General features: G+C 42.3%; 1 non-coding gene across 1 annotated transcript; it reads left to right on the top strand.

Moving 5' to 3' along the window:
• Positions 1-14,010: 14,010 nt before the first annotated feature.
• On the top strand, positions 14,011-14,117 carry LOC145003600 (small nucleolar RNA R71). Its single transcript, XR_013662054.1, has one exon. It is a non-coding gene; the product is annotated as a small nucleolar RNA R71 (small nucleolar RNA).
• Positions 14,118-22,025: the final 7,908 nt, after the last annotated feature.

Below are 22,025 nucleotides of genomic sequence, written 5' to 3'. Positions count from 1 at the left end.
GGGACTCGAGCAAAGTGATCGGGGCTTCGGGGTAGTACAGGCACGGAAAACGAGGCAAGATCGTGAGAGAAATGAGAGAAATGGGGTGTTTTTCCCGGAACCCTCGCATCTCTATTTATAGGGGACTGAGAGGCCTCGGTACGTGGGGGTACGAGCGTACGCGGGGAGTACTCATGCGTCATGCGTGACCGAGTCCTCGACTGCCTCGGCTTCGGATGAGACGGGTCGGGGTAGCTCGCACAGGGGCGACGTGGACGAACCGAGGCCAAGGCCTCGAGTACGCGGGGCGTATGCCTGTACGCAGCGCGTACTTCGGATGGACCTGGTGACTCACCCTTCGGATAATATCGAATTTTTGAATTAAATTTATATATTAATTATTTAGCAAACTTTAAAAATTCATATCTTCTTCATACGAACTCCGTTTTCGACGTTCTTTATATCCCCGCGAAGCTGAGACCATACTCTACAACTTTCGTTTAGATTCCATCGGCAAATTCCAAAATTATTTTTATTATTTATGTTTAAAAGGTCGCGGTAAGAAAATTTCTTTAGAAATTCATAACTTCTTTATCTGATGTCGGTTTTTGCCAGACTTTTTACCGCTGAAATACCATTGTTGAGACCTTCGATTCTCGTTTAGGTCATTCCGGTCAAAAGTCGCTCGATCTCTGATTCGGGTTTTTAGCCGTCTGCCGTTAAGCTAAACTTAAAAAATTCCTAACTTCTTTATACGAAGTCGGGTTTGGGCGTTCTTTTTACGTACGCTCATGGTTTATTGACTTCTAACATAATAGGTAATTTAATTAGTGATTTTTGGATATTTTATTTTTGAAGTAAATTTTATTACAACTAACGTGGTTACAATACGTGACTTTTTAGGTCGTTTACATGTAGTTGAAATATCGGGTTGTCACATCATCCCTTCATTAGAGGGAATTGCGTCCCCAAATTTAAAGCAAGAAAGATACAAGTGAATCAGAGAAAAAGATGCGGGTAATTTTGTTTCATCTGATCTTCGCGTTCCCATGTGAATTCAGGTCCTCGTTTGGCGTTCCACCGGACTTTCACGATGGGTATGCGACTCTGTTTCGTTTGTTTGACCTCTCGGTCCATGATTTCTACCGGTTCTTCCACGAAGTTGAGGCTCTCGTTGATCTCGATCTCGTCGAGTGGGATAACAAGAGTCTTATCGGACAGACACTTTTTCAAATTCGATACGTGGAAGGTTGGGTGTATGTTACTAAGTTCACGTGGTAGATTAAGTTTGTAAGCTACAAGGCCGATTCCAGCGAGAATCTCGAAAGGCCCTATGTACCTTGGGTTTAGCTTTCCACGCTTTCTAAAGCGTATCAAGCCTTTCCATGGCGAGACTTTCAATAGAACACGGTCTCCTACTTGGAATTCCAATGGTTTTCTCCGTTGGTCAGCGTAGCTTTTCTGTCGGCCTCTAGATGCTTTCAACCGTTCACGAATCTGAACGATCTTCTCTGTCGTTTCTCGTATGATTTCCGGACCGGTGAGAGTGTTTTCAGTATCTCGTCCTTTAGCTAGTTGTGTGTCGCCAACTTCGGTCCAGTACAGAGGGGATCTGCAATTGCAGCCATAGAGGGCTTCAAATGGAGCAGCCTTTATGCTAGTATTGTTGTATGAAAATTCGACAAGAGGTAAATGGATATCCCATTCCTTTCCAAAGTCAATCACATAGACTCTCAGCATATCTTCCAAAGTTTGTATCGTTTTCTCACTTTGCCTGTCTGTTTGTGGATGGTAGGCTGTACTCATTTCTAATCTAGTACCTAGGGAACTTTGTAGTGACTGCCAGAACCTTGATGTAAATCTACTATCTCTATCCGAGATAATGGACATCGGAACCCCATGCAATCGTACTATTTCCCTTATGTAAGTTCTTGTAAGCCTTTCCATCTTGTCAGTCTCCTTGATTGGTAGGAAATACGCGGATTTGGTTAATTTGTCGATGATGACCCATATGGTATCAAGTCCACCCGTTGTCTTGGGAAACTTGGTTATGAAATCCATAGTGATCCGTTCCCATTTCCATTCCGGTATCTCTGGTTGTTGTAGTAATCCTGAAGGTTTCTGGTACTCGACCTTAACCTTAGCGCAAGTAAGACATTTACTTACAAAGGTAGCAATCTCTGCTTTCATGTTAGGCCACCAGTACAGTTTCTTAAGATCCAAATACATTTTATCTGAACCTGGGTGAATGGAATACCTCATGTTGTGCACTTCAGTCATGACCACATCCCTGAAACCACCATGTCTTGGGGTCCATATACGGTCCATGAGATAATAGGCTCCGCCACTCTTGACTTCTAGATTCTTTTCCATTCCTCTCAGGGGTTCACCCATCACATGCTCGGGTTGTAAAGCTTCTAGTTGAGCCTCTTTAATTTGTGTGGATAATTGGGAATGGATGGTCATATTTAGAGATTTCACTCTCTGACCAGTGTATTCTTTTCGACTGAGGGCGTCAGCTACTACATTGGCCTTGCCAGGATGATAACGAATCTCGCATTCGTAATCATTGAGTAACTCGACCCATCGTCGTTGTCGCATGTTGAGCTCCTTCTGATCGAAAATGTGTTAAAGGCTCTTGTGGTCGGTGTAAATAGTACTCTTTGTTCCGTACAGGTAGTGTCTCCAGATCTTAAAAGCAAATACCACTACTCCCAACTCGAGATCGTGTGTCGTATAGTTTACTTCGTGTGTCTTGAGCTGACGGGAGGCATAAGCAATTACCTTCCCTCGTTGCATAAGAACACAACCAAGTCCTTGATTTGATGCATCGCAATACACTACAAAATCTTCTATTCCTTCGGGGAGGGATAGTATTGGTGCGGTGCATAAGGCTTGTTTCAGAGTTTGGAACGCCTTCTCTTGTTTTGCTTCCCAGTCAAAGACCATGCCTTTCTGGGTTAGTGTAGTAAGAGGTTTCGTGATGCTAGAGAAGTTCTTTATGAATCGGCAATAGTAGCCAGCTAGACCTAGAAATTGACGAATCTCAGTAGCTGTCTTTGGTGCCGACCAGTTCTCAATGGCCTTAATTTTGGAGGGGTCCACGTGTATCCCTTTTTCACTAACAACGTCGCCCAAGAATTCGACTCTTCGAATCCAAAATTCACATTTAGAGAACTTCGCATCGAGCTTCTCTGATCGTAGTGTTTCTAAGACCCTCTGTAGGTGTTAACTATGTTCTTCCTTACTTCGGGAGTAGATAAGTATATCATCGATGAATACGATGACGAATTGATCCAAGTAAGGACGGTACACTCTATTCATTAGGTCCATGAATATTGCTGGTGCGTTGGTTAATCCGAACGGCATCACTACAAATTCGTAGTGTCCATAACGGGTTCGGAAGGCTGTCTTGGGAACGTCTTCCTCTAGCACTCGTAATTGGTGATATCCGGATCGTAGATCTATCTTTGAGAAGTAGCTCGCTCCTTGAAGTTGATCAAATAGGTCGTCAATGCGGGGTAGAGGGTAACGATTCTTGATAGTGAGTTTGTTCAGCTCTCGGTAGTCGATGCACATCCGGAACGATCCGTCTTTCTTCTTTACAAACAAGACCGGTGCTCCCCAAGGTGAGAAACTTGGTCTGATGAATCCTTTTTTGGTGAAGTTCGTTAAGCTGACTGGAAAGTTCTTGCATCTCTGCTGGTGCCAGACGATAAGACGATTTTGCAACAGGGGTAGCCCCTGAAATTAAGTCGATTCTAAACTCGACTTGGCGTTGTGGTGGTAATCCCGGTAGTTCTTCTGGGAAGATATCGGGGAAATCCCGTGCCTCTGGGATGCTATTTATATCATTTACTTCCCGACTCGTATCGACGATGTGTGCAAGAAATGCCTGATAATCCTTCCGCAGACACTTTCGAGCTTGGATGCATGAAATGATGCGAAGGTTTGTACTTGATTTGTCGCCGTAGATCACTAATGTTTCATGGTTAGGGAGATTTAGACGAATGGCTTTTTCAAAGCACATGATGTCGGTGCGAAGAGGACTTAACCAATCCATGCCAACTATAACGTCGAAACGTTTTATTTGGACTGGCATAAGGTTGATTGGGAAAGAGTGACCGTCTAAAGTTAATGTACAACCCATGTATATGCAATTAGTGTTTTCCGTTTTCCCATTTGCCATTTTTATAGTGAATAATTCTTCTAACATGCTAGGTTTACGTTTAAGTAAGTGAATAAAGTTTTGGCTCACAAAGCTTCTCTCTGCTCCGCTATCGAATAGGATGCATGCATATGAATTATCGAGAAGAAACGTACCAGCAACTACTGTAGGATCAGCTACGGCTTCCTCGTGACCAATAGCTAGTACTCGTCCCACTCTACCGGTATTTGCTGCCTTTGGGCAGTTTCTTTTGTAGTGGCCCACCTCGCCACAACCATAACACGCTTGGCCTACACCAGCATCGGGAACTTGAGTGATCGGTTTTGCGGGGGCCTTGCAGAAACGGACAGTGTGCCCCTTTCTGTTGCAGTTGGAGCACTGCATTTCCCGACACGGTCCGTGGTGGTGGTAATTGCACTTGGTGCACTTTGGGAGGTTGCCCACATAAGGCTTTGTTGGGTAGAGATTTGTAGGAACGGTAATAGGTACCGTCGCAGCGTTTACGCAAACTACTTGTTGTTTCTTCGAGGATTCTTGGGAAGATCCACCCTTCCCTTTATTCCACCCTCTCTTGTTGTTGTTGTTGTTGTTATTGTTGTTTCCCTTATGTGGTTCTGGTGCAGAAGTTGTTGAGTGTTGATGATTTCCGTAATCAATAAGCGATTCCATCCAACTCGATAGGCTCATCGTCCTCTTCCGGATCCTCTTCAATCCATCCTCTGTTGCCTTGGTTTGGTTAGTAGGGGTCTCCATGCGGGTGAAATCCAACCATTTGACTATATGAGAATAGGGTTATAAGATTTGAACAAAACTTGAGACATGTAATACTAATTAATCTATTGTATGCACCAAATACTCCTATAGTATTTAAATTGTACGTTAGATACTAGTGTCTATTTTGTTAAGTTTTGACTTGTTACTCACTACGATCATTCCTCGATATACGTTAGTCTAATTTCGGATACACATAGTTGATCTGGCTATATTCGTCCCAAATTTGATTACATATCTCGAGAACTAATCGTAGTGTCCAACTTGTCTTAATACTTTTGTATAGTTCTTATCATAAAAATGTGTTGTTGTATGCATGTATTTTGGATTTTCATAACCTAAAATAATCTATTTATATGAAATAAGGATTTTAGGGACGAAAACTTTTGTCTGAGACTTTGAGTCCCTAAGCATTTATAGTTTGTAATCTTATGAGGTTCGATATACTTAGTTCAATATAAACATTGCTCTGATACTAATCTGTCACACCCCCAAACCGGAACGGCGGAAACGTTCGGGGGCGGATGACTTCATGTGGTAACGTAACAAATGAATACATACTAAAGAAAACAATACAACCATCATATATATAACTGAAAGTTTACATTGTTTAAAAGTGTACATGTTCAAAATCAATTACATTATGATGTCAAAATATGAAATTAAACTGGCGCCGCGGCGTCCCTTCTCCAAAATCCGTTTGTTACCTGTAATTACTGAATCCCTGGGACATACAAGTAGTTTTGAAAGAGTAGATCAGCATTTAAGTTAGTGAGTTTCATAAGTATTTAATGACAATATTTGTATGAAATGAAATGTTTTTGTTCTTTGTTTACTTGTTCCTAGAAAATCCTATATTTTCTACTAGTATAATTGTAACCTTCTTTCAGGACAAATGTTTGTTTCTAGTAAATGTATGTACGTATAAAATTTCCAATACGTCTGAAAAACCCTGTAAATCATTGTGTTTTTAATACTCCATGTGAGTTTTATAACCATACTATTGACAAGGAATGCCTATACACAACGTTCTTCAGGCGTTGGAATGTTCTGACGTTTGTCACCCCAAATGGTGGACTGTAGCTAACAGTCAGGGCGCGGGTTGTCAAGCCCGTATAGATCTATACACAAACACCATGCTCCCCCTCCAAGGGATTCTGGTATATAATACAAGACTTGAAATGTGTACTCGAACGTACGTGAAGTTAATGTCTCACAAAACTTAGTATAAAATTGATTTACGTGTGAAAACGTTCGTTCGTTATTGTATATGAAAGCAGCTTCTTGAAATAGTATTTACATGTATGTAAAATTTCGTAGTATTCTCGTGAAACTATACCTATTATAGTTTCCTAAAAGTGTGTTTCGTGTATAATAAACCCTTAGTAAAAATGTTCACCTGTTATGAAAAGTGCAGTTTTTGCAGTGCCAAAACCGACACACAGAAATGTAGTATAAGCAAGTATCTGATTTATATAAATACATAAATCGTTTCTCATTTCAAAAGATAAAATGTTGTGGTATAATTTGCATATGAAAGTTTCCTTATAATAGTTTTAAATCACGTGTGATTCCTTTGATAAAACACGTAAAGTGAAAGTTTATATAACACACGATAATAATCGAGTGTTTTACTTGTATTCCCCCCCCCCCCCCCCCCTTAAATGCATGTAAAATTACTCATAAAACATTTAAAAGTGTGAATTATAGGGGTATGAACTCACTTGTAAGATCGGAGGTTGCGGATGAAACCGGACAGAATTTCGGCTCGCGAAAGTGGATTTCCTCAGGATTCTCGGGAATCTCGGGGGCACAAACGACCTTCGGGACTCGAGCAAAGTGATCGGGGCTTCGGGGTAGTACGGGCACGGAAAACGAGGCAAGCTCGTGAGAGAAATGAGAGAAATGGGGTGTTTTTCCCGGAACCCTCGCATCTCTATTTATAGGGGGCTGAGAGGCCTCGGTATGTGGGGCGTATTGGTGCGTCATGCGTGACTGAGTCCTCGACTGCCTCGGCTTCGGATGGGACGGGTCTGGGTAGCTCGCATAGGGGCAACGTGGACGAACCGAGGCCAAGGCCTCGAGTACGCGGGGCGTACGCCTGTAGGCGGCGCGTACTTCGGATGGACCCGGTGACTCACCCTTCGGATAATACCGAATTTTTGAATTAAATTTATATATTAATTATTTAGCAAACTTCAAAAATTCATATCTTCTTCATACGAACTCCGTTTTCGACGTTCTTTATATCCCCGCGAAGGTGAGACCATACTCTACAACTTTCGTTTAGATTCCGTCGGCAAATTCCAAAATTATTTTTATTATTTATGTTTAAAAGGTCGCGGTAAGAAAATTTCTTTAGAAATTCATAACTTCTTTATCTGACGTCGATTTTTGCCAGACTTCTTACCGCTGAAATACCATTGTTGAGACCTTCGATTCTCGTTTAGGTCATTCCGGTCAAAGGTCGCTTGATCTCTGATTCGAGTTTTTAGCCGTCTGCCGTTAAGCCGAACTTGAAAAATTCCTAACTTCCTTATACGAAGTTGGATTTGGGCGTTTTACGTACGATCATGGTTTAATGACTTCTAACATAATAGGTAATTTAATTAGTGATTTTTGGATATTTTATTTTCGAAGTAAATTTTATTACAACTAACGTGGTTACAATAATTGAATTTTTATGTCGTTTACATGTAGTTGAAGTATCGGGTTGTCACAGTAGCGTAGGTAGCTGCGTCAGACTATGTTGTCGAACAATAAACCGTAAGGTTGCTGACCATAATATAAGTGGCAAAGATTCTGAGAGCTGGGCGATTTGGTTGCTAGTGAGGGTCATCTAGTGAGACTATTGTCGATAGCCAGACAATAGAATTCTTGAGGAACAGGTAGTGAGGCTATATGTAGGAAATATGCAGTGAGACTGTTGCTGAGAGCCAGGAAACAGGGATGTTGTTGGATACGCAGCGAGGCTGCAGGTAAGGTTGCATAGTAAGAGCGTTTCCGAGAGCCAGGAAACAGAGATGATGTGGGATATGCGGTGAGGCTATAGGTAAGGTTGCATAGCAAGACCGTTTCCGAGAGCCAGGAATAGAGATGCTGAAAGGCAGTTGGTAGCAAGGCCGCTGTCGGGATGACCTTGCTAGAGAGTAACCTCACTATAGCAAGTTGTAATGTGGATAACAATTCATCGATCGTCCGAGCACAAGAGAACCATGATGACTGTGAGAGAGGAAACACCAAGGCACGCAATAATAGGCGCAGAATAAATTTGTGGTGCACGACTTATGGTGTGCGACTTATGTTACGTAACTTAAGAGAATAGCTTAGGCTTAGTGGTTAGCGACCACGGAGATTTTACGCGGGAGAGCGTCGCGAGGAATAGATCGGACTTAGCTGCCAATGATCGTAGATACATCACACAAGAGAGCATCACGTGAAATGGATCGGGCTTAGCTACCAACGATCGTAGATACCTCACATGGGAGAGCATCGTGTGGGATGGGTTGGGCTTAGCTACTAACCATCATAGATACATCACACGGGAGAACATCGCGTGGAATGGATCGGGCTTAGCTGCCAACGATCGTAGATACACCACACATAAGAGCATCGCGTGGGATGGATCGTGCTTAGTTGCCAATGGTCATAGATACATCATGTAGGAGAGCATCGCGTTGGATCATCTAGGCAAAGGTTGCGAGACTTTGATCCTTGTTGGCGGATCATGCCGCTGGAGTCGGGTTGAGAAGCTAGGAGACTCTAGGCGAGGGTATTGAACCTCGCATGTAGAGCTTGCCGCTATAATGGAGTCGGGCTGAGAAGCTAGGCGACTCAAGGCGAGGGTACTGAACCTCGCATGCGGAGCTTGCCAATATAATGGAGTCGGGCTGAGAAGCTAGGAAAATCAAGGCGAGTGTACTGAACCTTGCATGCGGAGCTTGCTGCTTGATGCGACACTGAACTCCGACGATTCTTCTAGTCTTTTGCTGCGGTGAAGATCTGCTAGTCACAATCAGAGAGATGCGTTAGAACCGTCCCAGGGACTGTGCCCCGGGAGCGGACTCCGACGATCAAGTTAGATCAACTGATATGTCTGAGACGGTTCTCCTTAGCTAGAGAGAACCATCTTGGTGCTGGTGGTTTATAGTGGTTGACGGTGGAGGGTGGCGGCTGCGCCACCGGGCCAGAGTCTAGGGTGACGGATGAGCCAAAGGGAAGATCCAAGGGAAAGGTCTAAGGAAAAATCCTCCTTCATGGGAAGGGCACTATTCATTATATAGGGGACAACTAGGTCAATGGGAATTAGGTCAGGCCTTGGGCCAGCCAAATTCAGGTCCAACTAGCAAGGAGTTGGACGAGGCCGCCCGGAGGCGTCGGGCGGGACAGGCGAGCGCGCCCCAAGAAAGGCTGGCGGGAGAGCACCAGGAAAGGGAGCACCAGGCAAGGGCCGGCAGGAGAGTCCCCAGCATGGCTGGTGATGACGTGTCTAGGGCAGCACGACAGAAGCACGAGCCGGGCATGCCAACCGGAACCAGCCCAGCAGGCTTAGCGTCCGCTGGCGCCCCCGGGAACGGAATGCATAGGCGAAAGGCTCTCGCACGCCATCCGGGCCTGGACCAGTAGGCTTAGCGTCCACTAGCGCCCCCGGGAGCGAAACGCACAAGCGAAAGGCTCGCGCCCGCCAAGGGACGCTCCCAGGCCCGAGACAAAAGATACGGTCAGGAGACAAGCAGGTGGATCAAGCCATTACCGTCAGAGCCAATAAGAGCACCCTAACGGTCGAAGGCGCATAACCCTCCAATCAGCACCCCTGATCCTGTCCCCCCAAAAAGCGATATTGTCTGGTACGGATCAGGCAAGGGAGCAAGGTTTAAACGCATAACGCTCTCAGAACTACAGGGTAAGCTCTCTGAACTCTCGATCGGACCCTCCTTCCCTGTGCCCCGAGACCAACAACAGGATCATCATGCGGGATAGCATAATGACCACCACCATAGTCTTCAATAATCCTGGCCCGCCGGAAAAGAATTGGATTGAATGGAGGTGTAGGAATCATCTTCATAAAGTTCCATGCACCACGGGTCATCAACCCAAACGAGTTGGCTAGCCGGGTGACAAACATACCACCATTAATTCGAGAAGTTTTGCGATCCTTGACCGCACCCTCAGATAGATATGAAGCCAAACACCAAGGAATATTGCAAAAAATGTCGGGTGTGATAATGCTCCATAAGTAGAAGACATCAAGGTTAGAAACCTTGTCATCATCCTTCCTTTGGTTAATAGTGGACGAAATGAGACGATGAATAAGGCGGTGTGTAGGCGATCGAATGCTCCCCTCTTGTGCCAATTTCTGAATATAAACTTTGTTGCCAATCGTGTTCCACCAACCCGTGCTAGTCACTCCATCGGGAAACACCTTGTGGGATTGCTCCAAAAAGGCCCGAAAGATAGCTGTTGAGACCAAGGGCTGGTCATAAATTCCCAATTGACAGGCAAGGTCAAGCATAGAACATTGATGCAATTCACCCCCTAGGCAGACGCTAAAACTTGTTGGGTGATAACAATCCCCCCCCCCCCCCCCGTGAAAGATACCGTGGAGAAGTACTCTAGGCATAGCTCCAAATACACCAGCTTTTGAATTCGAAAGACCCGACTCCACCCCTCACAAATCATCGTTTCTCCTTCGTGGGTAAACTCCTTTAAAAGATAAGGAGCTAACTCCTCTTCATAGCGTTCACTTTGCAACCAATCCCAATCTATCCTATTGGGCACGTAAATTTCTTTCTTCCTTATGTCGGTCAACTTCTTCTTCCACTTCCGCATCGTTGAAGCGGAATCGGTTTGTGGGAAATTCAACCAAGGAAGGTCCCCATGGTGTCCACTAGAACTTTGCCTCCTGTTGAACATTACTTCTGCAAAACAAAGATACAAAACCCAGAAACATAGATTATAATTAAAATACGTAACATCTGTGTCCCTGACTCGACTCGTCGAGTCTATGTACGACTCGGCGAGTCGCAAGAACTGCACGAGTCAGTCGGCGGGTCAGTCTAAATTGGACCATGAAATCTTAAAATTACTCCAAGGTTTTGTCTAGGCACATGTGTATAAGGTATTAGGCAAGAATAATCATGCAAAACATCATAATTCATGAAGAGTCGAAACCCTAGAAATTTACTATTTTTCAAAATCGGTTTTTTCGATGCAATGTCCATTATAGATAATCTTAGAGTCATGCTTTTAACAGAAAAGAGGAAGAAATTAGTTACCTTTTGCGATGGAACTTGAAAAAATTTGAAGAACACTGAAGAGGAAGATGAATGCTTGAGAGAGAGGCGCACGGCGAGTGGGTTTTAAAAAAAACTGATTCTTTTAGGGTTAAAACCCTGGTTATCAGTTGTAAAAGTAATTCTTATTATTATTATTTTTTTCTGTGAATAATACCGACTCGTCGAGTCGGGGTCAGACTCAGCGAGTCTGGTCGCGATGCCATTTTTTCTAAAATCTATATGGACTCGTCGGGTCACGGTCAGACTCGGCGAGTCTCTTGCAAACAAATCAAAATTTTTTAAAGTTCTTGTCATTTATTTAGAAAAGAAAATTTATTTCGCCCCACACTTAGTCCATATGCACTCTCAAGCAGACATAACCGACGAATTGGAGAATTAAAAGTCTAAAAACGAACGAAAAAAAAATTCAAACAAAACTTAAAAAGGTAAAAGAAAGCAAACTCTAAATAACGGGTTGCCTCCCGCCAAACGCTTCTTTTTAAGGAGTCGTTAGTTGGACTCCTTCCCGTCTACGTCTCGTCATCTTTCAGCATCGGAAATTCACACCTAATCTTTTGTGGTTTGTACTTTGTCTTGTAAGCGTGAAACTTCTTTTTATAAGCCCGTTTTAATTCCTCTCTCTTCTTTTTTACAACATCATCCTCAGCTGCTTGGGCTTCTTTTCTCTTCTTTTTCTTCTGCACCCCATTCTTTTTCTCCTTCTCTTTCACCTCCTTTTCATCAAACTTAAGTACTTCATATTCTGTGAAAGTTCGTGCTCTAGGTTTGGTAATGAATGGTTGATCAACCTCCACTCTCCTATCCATTGCCTTCTCTTCTTTTTCTGTGTTTAACCCATCTACAAGCGGAAATGAATCAAGACATGCTATATGGACGTGTTGGACTTTCGTATCTGTTTCTCCTTCTGCTATTTGTCCTTCTAAAGAATCATGAAAAATATACATGCCCATAATATGCATAGAATTAGCAACAAGCAGATCTAAGTCGTCCAAGCTGTTGGTAATTTTGACTGGACTCGTCCAGTCCAGTAAGGTGACTCGGCGAGTCGGATCGTATTTCACCATGTCTTCCGTGTTTTCCAAGTCGGCTCCTTCTAGTAGCTTTTCTATCTCTTCCAAGTCCTTGTTAACATCTCCATCCTCTCCAGAATGTAGCAGAAACTTGCTTCGATCTTCTTTTTGCAAAAGTGCAAGTTCTTTTTGTAGTATCTCATCATCTAAATCGATAAATGAGATCTCTTCTTTCCCATTCTCTTCTTGCTTGGCTTCTGGTATAGCTCTAAATACCGCTGACTCGTCTCCTACCCTTAATGTTAGTGTAGACTCACATACATCAATTAAAGCACATGCGGTGTTTAAAAATGGCCTCCCCAATATAATTGGAACTTCGGGGTCTTCTTCCATATCTAGCACCACAAAGTCAACTAGAAAGATGAACTTGTCAACTTTAATGAGAAGATCCTCGCAAACTCCTCTTGGATGAATTGTCGTCTTGTCAGCCAAATGGATCTTCATGTTTACCGGTCTTGGCTCCGGTAAGTTCAGCTTCTTGAAGAAAGAGAGAGGCATCAGGTTGATGCTTGCACCCGAATCGGTTAATGTTTGAGTGACAAATGCATTTCCAAATTGGCACGGAATTATGATACTTCCTGGATCGCCCTTCTCTTCGGGTAACTCACTTAACATTATCTCCGCGACTTCAGCCAAGTCTTTCCTAGTAGCAAAGAGACCTTTTAGTAAGTTGAAGTACTTGGGTGTTGTGAGCATTGTTTCTACAAATGGCACATTGACTTGGAGGGCTTTAACATGCTTCATAAAGGTTTTATAAGCTTCAACTTTTTCCACAGGCATGATTTTGATTGGGAATGGCAGAGGGGGATTATATGGCTTTAAGGGGATGACAGTTTTGTCTTGTACGCATGGACTCGTCGAGTCTATTTGAGGGACTCAGCGAGTCGGGTCGGGTTTAGCTGGAGCCGACTCTTCTGTCTTCTCTGTCTTGCTATTGGAGACCCTTTGTGCCTGTGTGAAAATTTTTTCACTACTGGAAGTCACCATACTCACATTTTCCATTCTTGGGTTATTCTCGGTGTTACTTGGAAGTTGACCCGGTCTTCTTTCATTCACTTGATGTGCAAGTTGTCCCAGCTGTTTCTCAATGTTGAGAATGGATGCCTGCTGATTCCTTAACATATTTCTGGTCTCGTGCATTGCTACATCGTGATCATTGTGTCTCTTTTCGGACACGGCTATGAATCTAGTGAGCATTTCTTCTAAGTTGGCTTTCTTTTCCATAACTGGTTCTTCCTTTTGATAGAATCCCCTCTCCTTCTGCTTGTATTTCTCCTCCTTAGCCTTTTTATATTCTTCGTTTAAAAGCCATTCCTTCTTCGTTTTCCACCAATCCTCGTCGTATCTATCGCCACGAGAGTAAAACACTTGAGCCTTCTTATTTCCATTTTCATATAAATCACAATCCTTGGTGAGGTGGGGCCCTCTACAATTCTCGCATCCAACTCGAATAGCATGGATTGTTTGATCCATTTTTGTCATCCTTCTATCTAGACTATCGAGCTTAGCTATTACCGATGCCATGCTATCATTCATCGAGTTCACTGCTCCCCGACTTACTTCATTTCTCAGATTGTGGTATTCTCTAAAATGCTTAGAGAATTCCTCAATTAACTCCTTGATTACCGGAGGCGGCTTTCTGGTGAGCGGGCCTTGTGAATCGAGCAATTGCCTTGTGGTGACATTGACTCCATCATAGAAAGTGGAGACCTCTTGTTGGCTATTAAGGTCATGGTGTGGGCAATTTCTAAGCAAACCTTTGTACCTTTCCCAAGCTTCATAAAGAGATTCACCGGTTTGTTGCTCGAAGTTGGCGATGGCTTTCTTCAACTTAGCTATCTTGGAAGGCGGGCAAAAGTGGTCTATGAATTCCTCTTTCATCTTGGCCTATGTGGTGACCGATCCGGGAGGAAGTGACTTAAGCCAATCCTTCGCAGCACCTTTAAACGTGACTGGGAGCATGCGAAGTAGCTGGGTCTCGTGAGGCAAATTTGGTATAGTGAAGTAGTCAGCCACATCATTTACTTCATCCAAGTGCTTGTAGGAATCTTTGTGGTCTTTCCCATAAAAAGGAATCTCCTTGAGTTGAGCAGGAATATGGACCTTTAGCTTGAAAGTAGTGGTTGCGGGAATTGCGGGCTGCACAAGTCCCGGGCCGGTGTCATCACTCATCCTATTCTTCCATTCCCCCATGGGGATTTCATTGATATTAGGCATAGAGGTAGCTAAATCGTCTTCAAACTCGGATTCGTGCTCGTATGTGGGTTCTTCCTCTTCCTCGGTCTCGTACTCGGTGTCTTTTTGAATTGGATCTTCGATTGTCAAAGAGGCACTGGATGCTCCTGATTTGTTGCTCCTCTTCTTGCTGAAAACAGACTTGAGGTTTTTGAGTGGTGAGTTCTTTGAAGAAGCGGATTCTCCAACGGCTTTGCCTTTGCTCCTCCTTAGTGCGGATTCCGGGTCTTCAAGAGGGGGGACCAGAGGTGTATCAGATCCTCGGGTCATGAAACAACTGTAAAACAAAACAGAAAATGCGTAAAAAGAACAAAAATAAAATAAAAAATTAAAGTTGCAAACAGCGACGTACTTGCCGAGTCTGCACGAGTGCACTCAGCGAGTCCAAGGTAAAATCAGAAAAAAAAAATTTATTTATTATTTTTTTATTTTATTATTATTTTTTTTATTATTATTAAATTTTTTTAAATTATACTACCTACTAAATTACCATGTAATTAACTTTGTGTAAGATAAATCTCACATAAAGGACGATTGAATTAGAATTTAATGTTAATTTTAGAACCGTTTCCCGGCAACGACGCCAAAAACTTGATGTGTGAAAACTCACTTAGTTTTAAACCTACTTTTAGTTGTAAAATAAATACACAAAGGCAGTGGACCTATCAATTGTGGTATAGTCAAATAAGTAGGGTATCGAACACATGGAACGGAAAATTAAAACTAAAAACTAATTCTATCTAAATTAATTAATAAGTAGAGGGTTTTCTCTAGTTTTACAAGACTAGAAACTTACTAACTATTACTCAATCTAAAAAACTAGAAAAACAAAGAATTAACTAGATTCAATAACACGAAGGAATTTTTGTTTAGTTCAACTCAATTGATCATATGGTTGATTTCAAGGTAATAGTGCAATGGATTAACTCTTTTATTGGTTACCGATTCAAGTGACTAGGTTCGAATTCACTACACTAATCGTTAGTAAATAAACTAACTTTAACGGTGATCAATTATCTAATTCAATTTAGTTCACTAGATTAATTATTCGGATTACTTTAGACTTACAATAGTTAACCAATTTGGCTTTTAATTAACTTCTTGTTGATGGTCATCACACAAGCTTGCACATGGATTTACTTAATTTTCTTATTAATTCTAGTTTCATGTTCATTAATTCTAGACATATAACAAAGTAGTCACATGGTATATGAGGTTGATAATCAAACGATGTTCATGTTATTTAATTACCATCCTATTAACAGATAATTAGTTATCATTCACACACAAGGTTCTTTAGCAAGCTAAAATAACAAAAATCACCAACATTGAATTAATCCTACCAATAATCAAACCATAGTCTCAATTTTGTATCCCCAAATAGAAGTTAAGAGTTTTAGCTCATGATTGAAGTAAATAACAACATAAAAATGAATTCTAATTGTCTAACCATAATGGAAAACAAAAGATTAAGTAGAATGATGAAATTTGCCTCAAATCTTCTTCGGGATTGAATTGTAGCTTCTATCTCTGTCTTCTAGGGTTTCTCTGGCCTCTGAATCGCAGCTGATTTTTCCAGAATTGTCCCAGAAGTTCTTTTCATCGATCTGAGAAGTTATCTTTATATTCACGCATCGACTCGTCGAGTCAGGTGCCGACTCGTCGAGTCCATCTCACAATCCCCGTATGCGATAAGTATCTGGGTTCCCGAGTCGTTATCTTCTCGAATCTTCACTTGGACTCGTCGAGTAATCGACCCTACTTGCCGAGTAGATGTTATTTTTGGTGTTTTTTGTAACGCCCGGGTTTTCAGGGCTAAGCATTTTTGTCAATGTAATAGTCTAGGTCAACTATTGTAACTCTTTTTGAAGTAATAAATATGAAATATTTGAGTATTATGTGAATTATGTGTGTTTATGTGTTTATTATTTAATTATAAATGTATAATTAATAAAGAATAAAAATGAGCGTCAAAATTAAAGTGTGAGATAATCCCTATATCTCTACATAAAGTTGTAGGAATATGTCTCAAGGTTTCCGTACATATAAAGAATGCCGAAATCCGAGCTATAACGAAGAAGTTATGGCCCGCCGAAGTTTTACGGCAAAACCGGCACGACACCGGGAGACGTAAATAGTGAATTTACGATAGAAAACTTTTTATCCTTAGCAATCTAAACAAAAGTCGTAGAATATGTTAAATTAAGAACGTCGATAAAAAGAACGCCCAAATCTGACTTCGTATGAAGAAGTTATGATTTTTCTAAGATTCGGCTTAGCAGTGCACGGCCTGAAACTCGAATTTTAGTTCGAGCGGTTTTTGGCCTACGCAATGTAAATGAGAGTTGAAGATCTCATTAATAGGAAATCAACGGTAAAAAGACAGACAAAAACAGAGTCCGTATGTAGAAGTTATTAATTTTACGCAGACGTTTAACAGTATAATCTCCTTGTACTGTTAAATTTAAGATCGGTCGAGAATTAGCTGACGGTGTCAAAATGAAAGTTGTAGATCTTATTATTACCTATGCGTGGATATAAAGAACGTCAAAAACGGAGGTCGTATGTAAAAGTTACGGATTTTAGAAGTCGGAAGTGTTCTGTGCGAAAATGGGTGATGTGCCACAATCTTGGCCATTGCTTTCTCCCCAAGGCTTGCCACCAGATGGTGACATGTGGCACCAAGTTCAGCCACATTTCACCCTATAAATACCACCTCTCCCACCCTCATTTTCTTCACACCTTTCCCATTCTTTCTTCTCTTTACTCTCTCTCTCTCTCTCTAGAACCTCTCTCTAGCCCCGAAATCCCCCGAAAAGCCTAGGGAACCTCCCTAGCACGAGGCGGAAGCCCCGGAGTGCTCGAAGGCTCTGAGAAGAAGAGCTTTTCGGCTCGGGAACGCTGCTCCAAGCAAAGCCCGGTTTTCTATAAAACCCGCTGTAAGTGAGCTACGCCTACGCTATTTTTAATATAACTTTTATTTAATTATAGTAACGTTATTAGGAACTTATAATAAATACTTTGGCTATTATTATGGGTTATATAAGTATTTTTTTTTACGCTTATATAATAATAATAATAGCTAGACTATTAATTAGTCTCGACGAATAATAAACTAAACTCTGGTGGTAATAATACTAGGTTTCGTCGAAGAAAAATTCTTTTTAAGAAGCGAAGCGCTGTTTGAGTTCGGAATCACCACCTTTTCCGGTGAGTGCATAGTTACTTTCAGCTTACACATAGATATGAAGTATTTTATATAAATTACGTGCTATGTGTGCATATTATCTGAATACTTGCTATCTATGTTAGATGAACGTTGTTATACATGTTTTCAATGATTTAAACTGTATATGTATTTTATATCTACGAAAATGTTGGGGTAAAACATGGGTAGATGTAATAGGTGATGTGTGATAAAATGATGAGAGGCCTCGATGTTGTTGTTGTTGATCCAGTCATCTAGCGGAGTATAGATGACGACCACGGACTCTTCTAGACAGTCCAGTGGAACACTATCAGGCTCGCAACCTGTAGGTGTTGTGAACGATGTGTTCACCGGTGTACTCCATCCCCCACATGGTTGCCTATTAGGACATTTAATGCTGAGGAATCCTCTTAGTAGTAGTGTTCGTCCCGATGATGATCCTTAGGCTAGGTCCCTTATGATAGGTGTTTAGGGACGTAAAGTGAGGATAACGGGAACGGGTAATCGGGTTATTATTGATTGATGAAATTAATAAACTTATTTATTGTGGGTTGAAAACCCTATGTGCTCACCAGGCTCCCAAGCCTGACCCACTCAGTTTTATGCATTACAGGTAGTGGCGCATGAGCATAGGTGTGATGTTTTGGACGAGGGATTACGGATATAGGCCTGTAGATATGAAATAATGTAGTAAGGCTTATATTGTACTGTTTATACTTTTGATATGTACGAACATGACATCCCGAGTCTTTTAATGAAATACATTTCTATGGAAATGCTTTTGATAAATCTTTATCATATTATTGTTTTGGGACAAATTCCGCAACCCTTTTATTAAAAGATAACTCTGATTTTGAAATAAAGTATAAACAAAACCGGTCTTTTCTGGCCGTGATTTTGGGGATGTCACAGTTGGTATCAGAGCATTAGTTTAAGCGAACTAGGAATTTGTAGGATTTCTAGACTTAAACTTAGAATGCTAAGCGATGATTGTGAGGTGTGAGTACTAGCTTATTTTAGGAATTGTGCCTAAAATGCTTTTATGTGCTAAATGCTTTATGCATGATATGCCGTTATTTTGTTCGGATCTATGGTCTGTTGCCGACCGGATCTGGAAACCTTATGTTTTTAGGATTCTAAATGTACGACTACGATATTAGAACTAGCATGTAAACGTTTCGGAGTGATAAGGACGATTTAAAACGTCTCTCCTAAATAAAGATCTGAATTCACCTTATTCGGTGTATAGATCATGATGGCAAGGACCCGTAGCGGAAACGTGAACGCAAATGGAGGTAGGAACCAACCCCCAGTAGTTCAGCAAATACCTATTGTTGAAGAAGTTGCACCTGAGCCAGTTACCATGGCTGGAGTTCAAGCCATGATTCAGGCTATGCTAGCTGAACAAAGGGAAGAAATGCGACGGATGATCCGCGAGAATATAGACGAACCTACCATACATGTTGAACCGACGGAGCCAGTTCCCGAGCCATCTGAGGAAGGGAACTATAGCCGTCAAGTGAGTCAAATAGGGACTCAAGGTGAACAAAGGGATGGCCCAGAAGGAAGAAACAACAAGGATGGGCGGATGTAGAAAAATTTCTTGGGTGCAAAACCACCAAGTCTCTCAGGAAGCCCAAAGCCTGTTGAGATTATGGACTGGATCTCCGAGATGGAGATGGTGTTTGAGAGTTGCGACTGCAACGAAAAGCAGAAGACTATCTTCGCTGTGAGACAATTGAAAACTGGAGTCTTGAGTTGGTGGAAGCTATTGGCAGATACGATGCCACGAGGAAAAGCCCTGAAAATATCATGGGATGAGTTCTTGGAACAACTAAAGGCGCAGTACTGTTCAGAGATAGACCTGATTGATCTGAACAATGAGTTCCAAAATTTGAAGAAGGGGAGAATGAGCATCGATGACTATGCTGCTGCATTTACGGAAAAGATGAAGTTGTTTCCATACCTAGTGCCAACCGAACTTTCTAAAATTGAGAAATTCGCAAACGGACTGCCGGCTGACTTTGGCCCAACAGTCAAGATGGCAACCACTCTGAAATCAGCTGTTCGAGCAGCTAAGAATGTGGAGACCCAACAAAAGGAAAGAGGTCTGGAAAGGGCTGAGGTCGGTGAGAAACGGAAGTTTGATGGATCCTCGAAGTCCAACAAGAAGAGTAGATTCTAGAAACCTGGTTCGAGAGGAGGAGGATCAGAAGCAAAGTGGTGTGACAAGTGCAAGAAGAAGCACTTTGGGAAGTGTGATGGAGGGGTCACTTGTTACAAATGCGGAAAGCCTGGGCACTATGCCAATGAATGCACCCTTAACCAGAAGGCCTGTTATGGGTGTAATGAAGAAGGGCACATTTTGAAGGACTGCCCGAAGAAGAAGGAGGCAGGAAGACCCAACATACCACCAAAGCCGAAGGCGAGAACCTTCCAGATGACGCTCGAGGCTGCAAAGGAGGCAGTAGACGTCGCTTCAGGTACCTTTCTTGTAAATGGTTTGCCTGCAAATATACTGTTTGATTCCGGAGCCAACTACTCCTTTGTGTCGCATAAATTTAGTGCGAAATTAGCATTACCTGTAGAAAAACTTGATAACGCCCTAATTGTAGAAGTTGCCAGTGGCAAATTCGTACCTGTTAGTAATCGTATTAGGAACATCGTCATTGACCTAAACGGAAACGAATTCCAGGAGGAACTATTACCCATAGAGTTAAACGGTTTTGACATCGTTTTGGGTATGGATTGGCTTAGCGCCAACGATGCCGAGATATTATGCCGAAAGAAGATAGTTAGGATAAACCCACCCGGAAAGGAATCATTTATGGTGTACGGGGACAAACGCAGAGTGAGTTCTGGAATCATCTCCTTGATGAAAGCCAAGAAATGTTTGTCCAAGGGATGTGCATCGTACTTGGCATTCGTAATCGATGCTAAGAAAGAAAAGAAAGAGGTGCAGAATATACCGGTTGTGTGCGATTATCCGGAAGTCTTTCCCGAAGATCTTCCCGGATTACCACCTGATAGGCAAGTAGAATTTCTTATAGACTTATTACCAGGAACAACACCGATAGCAAAGGCACCTTACCGATTAGCACCGACGGAGATGAAGGAGCTCATGACGCAACTTCAGGAGCTGTTGGACAGCGGTTTCATTCGACCTAGTTCATCACCCTGGGGAGCTCCAGTGTTATTCGTGAAGAAGAAGGACGGAAGCATGAGGATGTGAATAGACTACCGAGAGTTGAATAAGGCAACGGTGAAGAACAAGTATCCATTGCCGAGGATTGATGATCTATTCGATCAGCTGCAAGTTTCGAGCTACTTCTCAAAGATCGATCTTAGGTCAGGATATCGTCAGTTGAAGGTGAGAGAGCAGGATATTGAGAAGACTGCATTCAGAACAAGATATGGACACTACGAGTTCTTGGTTATGTCATTCGGACTAACCAATGCTCCCGCAGCATTCATGGATTTGATGAATAGGGTTTGTAAACCATTCCTCGATAAATCTGTGATAGTGTTCATCGACGACATTCTCATTTACTCGAAAAGCCAGGAGGAGCATGGCAAGCATCTACGAGAAGTGTTGGAGGTGTTAAAGAAGGAGAAGCTTTTTGCAAAGTTCTCCAAATGCGACTTTTGGATACGGGAAGTCCAATTCTTGGGTCATGTTGTTAACCAGGAGGGAATAATGGTTGACCCCGCCAAGATCGAGGCTGTAATGAAGTGGGAACGTCCGAAGAGTCCCACAGAGATTCGAAGCTTTCTAGGATTAGCCGGATATTACCGACGATTTATCCAAGGCTTTTCTTCGATAGCTGCTCCATTAACAGCTTTGACCCATAAAGGAGCTACGTATACATGGAGTGAGAAACACGATGAGGCGTTCGAGAAGCTAAAAAAGAAGTTATGTGAAGCACCGATACTTTCTCTACCCGATGGAGTCGAAGATTTCGCAGTTTATAGTGATGCATCTGGAGTCGGGTTGGGTTGTGTTCTGACCCAAAGAGAAAAGGTGATAGCATACGCATCTCGACAATTGAAAGAGCACGAAAAGAACTACCCCACTCATGATCTGGAGTTGGCAGCGGTAGTATTTGCCTTAAAGATATGGAGGCATTACCTCTACGACACGAAGTGCAAGCTCTTCACTGATAATAAGAGCCTCCAATATCTCTTTAATCAGAAGGAGTTGAACATGAGGCAACGACGCTGGCTAGAACTTCTCAAGGACTACGACTGTGAGATACTTTACCACCCAGGTAAAGCAAATATTGTTGCTGATGCTCTCA

This window comes from Lactuca saligna, chromosome 6 (genome assembly GCF_052625555.1).
Source record: "Lactuca saligna cultivar CGN05327 chromosome 6, ASM5262555v1, whole genome shotgun sequence".
Classification (NCBI taxonomy): Eukaryota; Viridiplantae; Streptophyta; class Magnoliopsida; order Asterales; family Asteraceae; genus Lactuca; species Lactuca saligna.
Note: the sequence above shows the minus strand (reverse complement) of the source record. Positions and strands in the feature narration are given on the sequence as shown.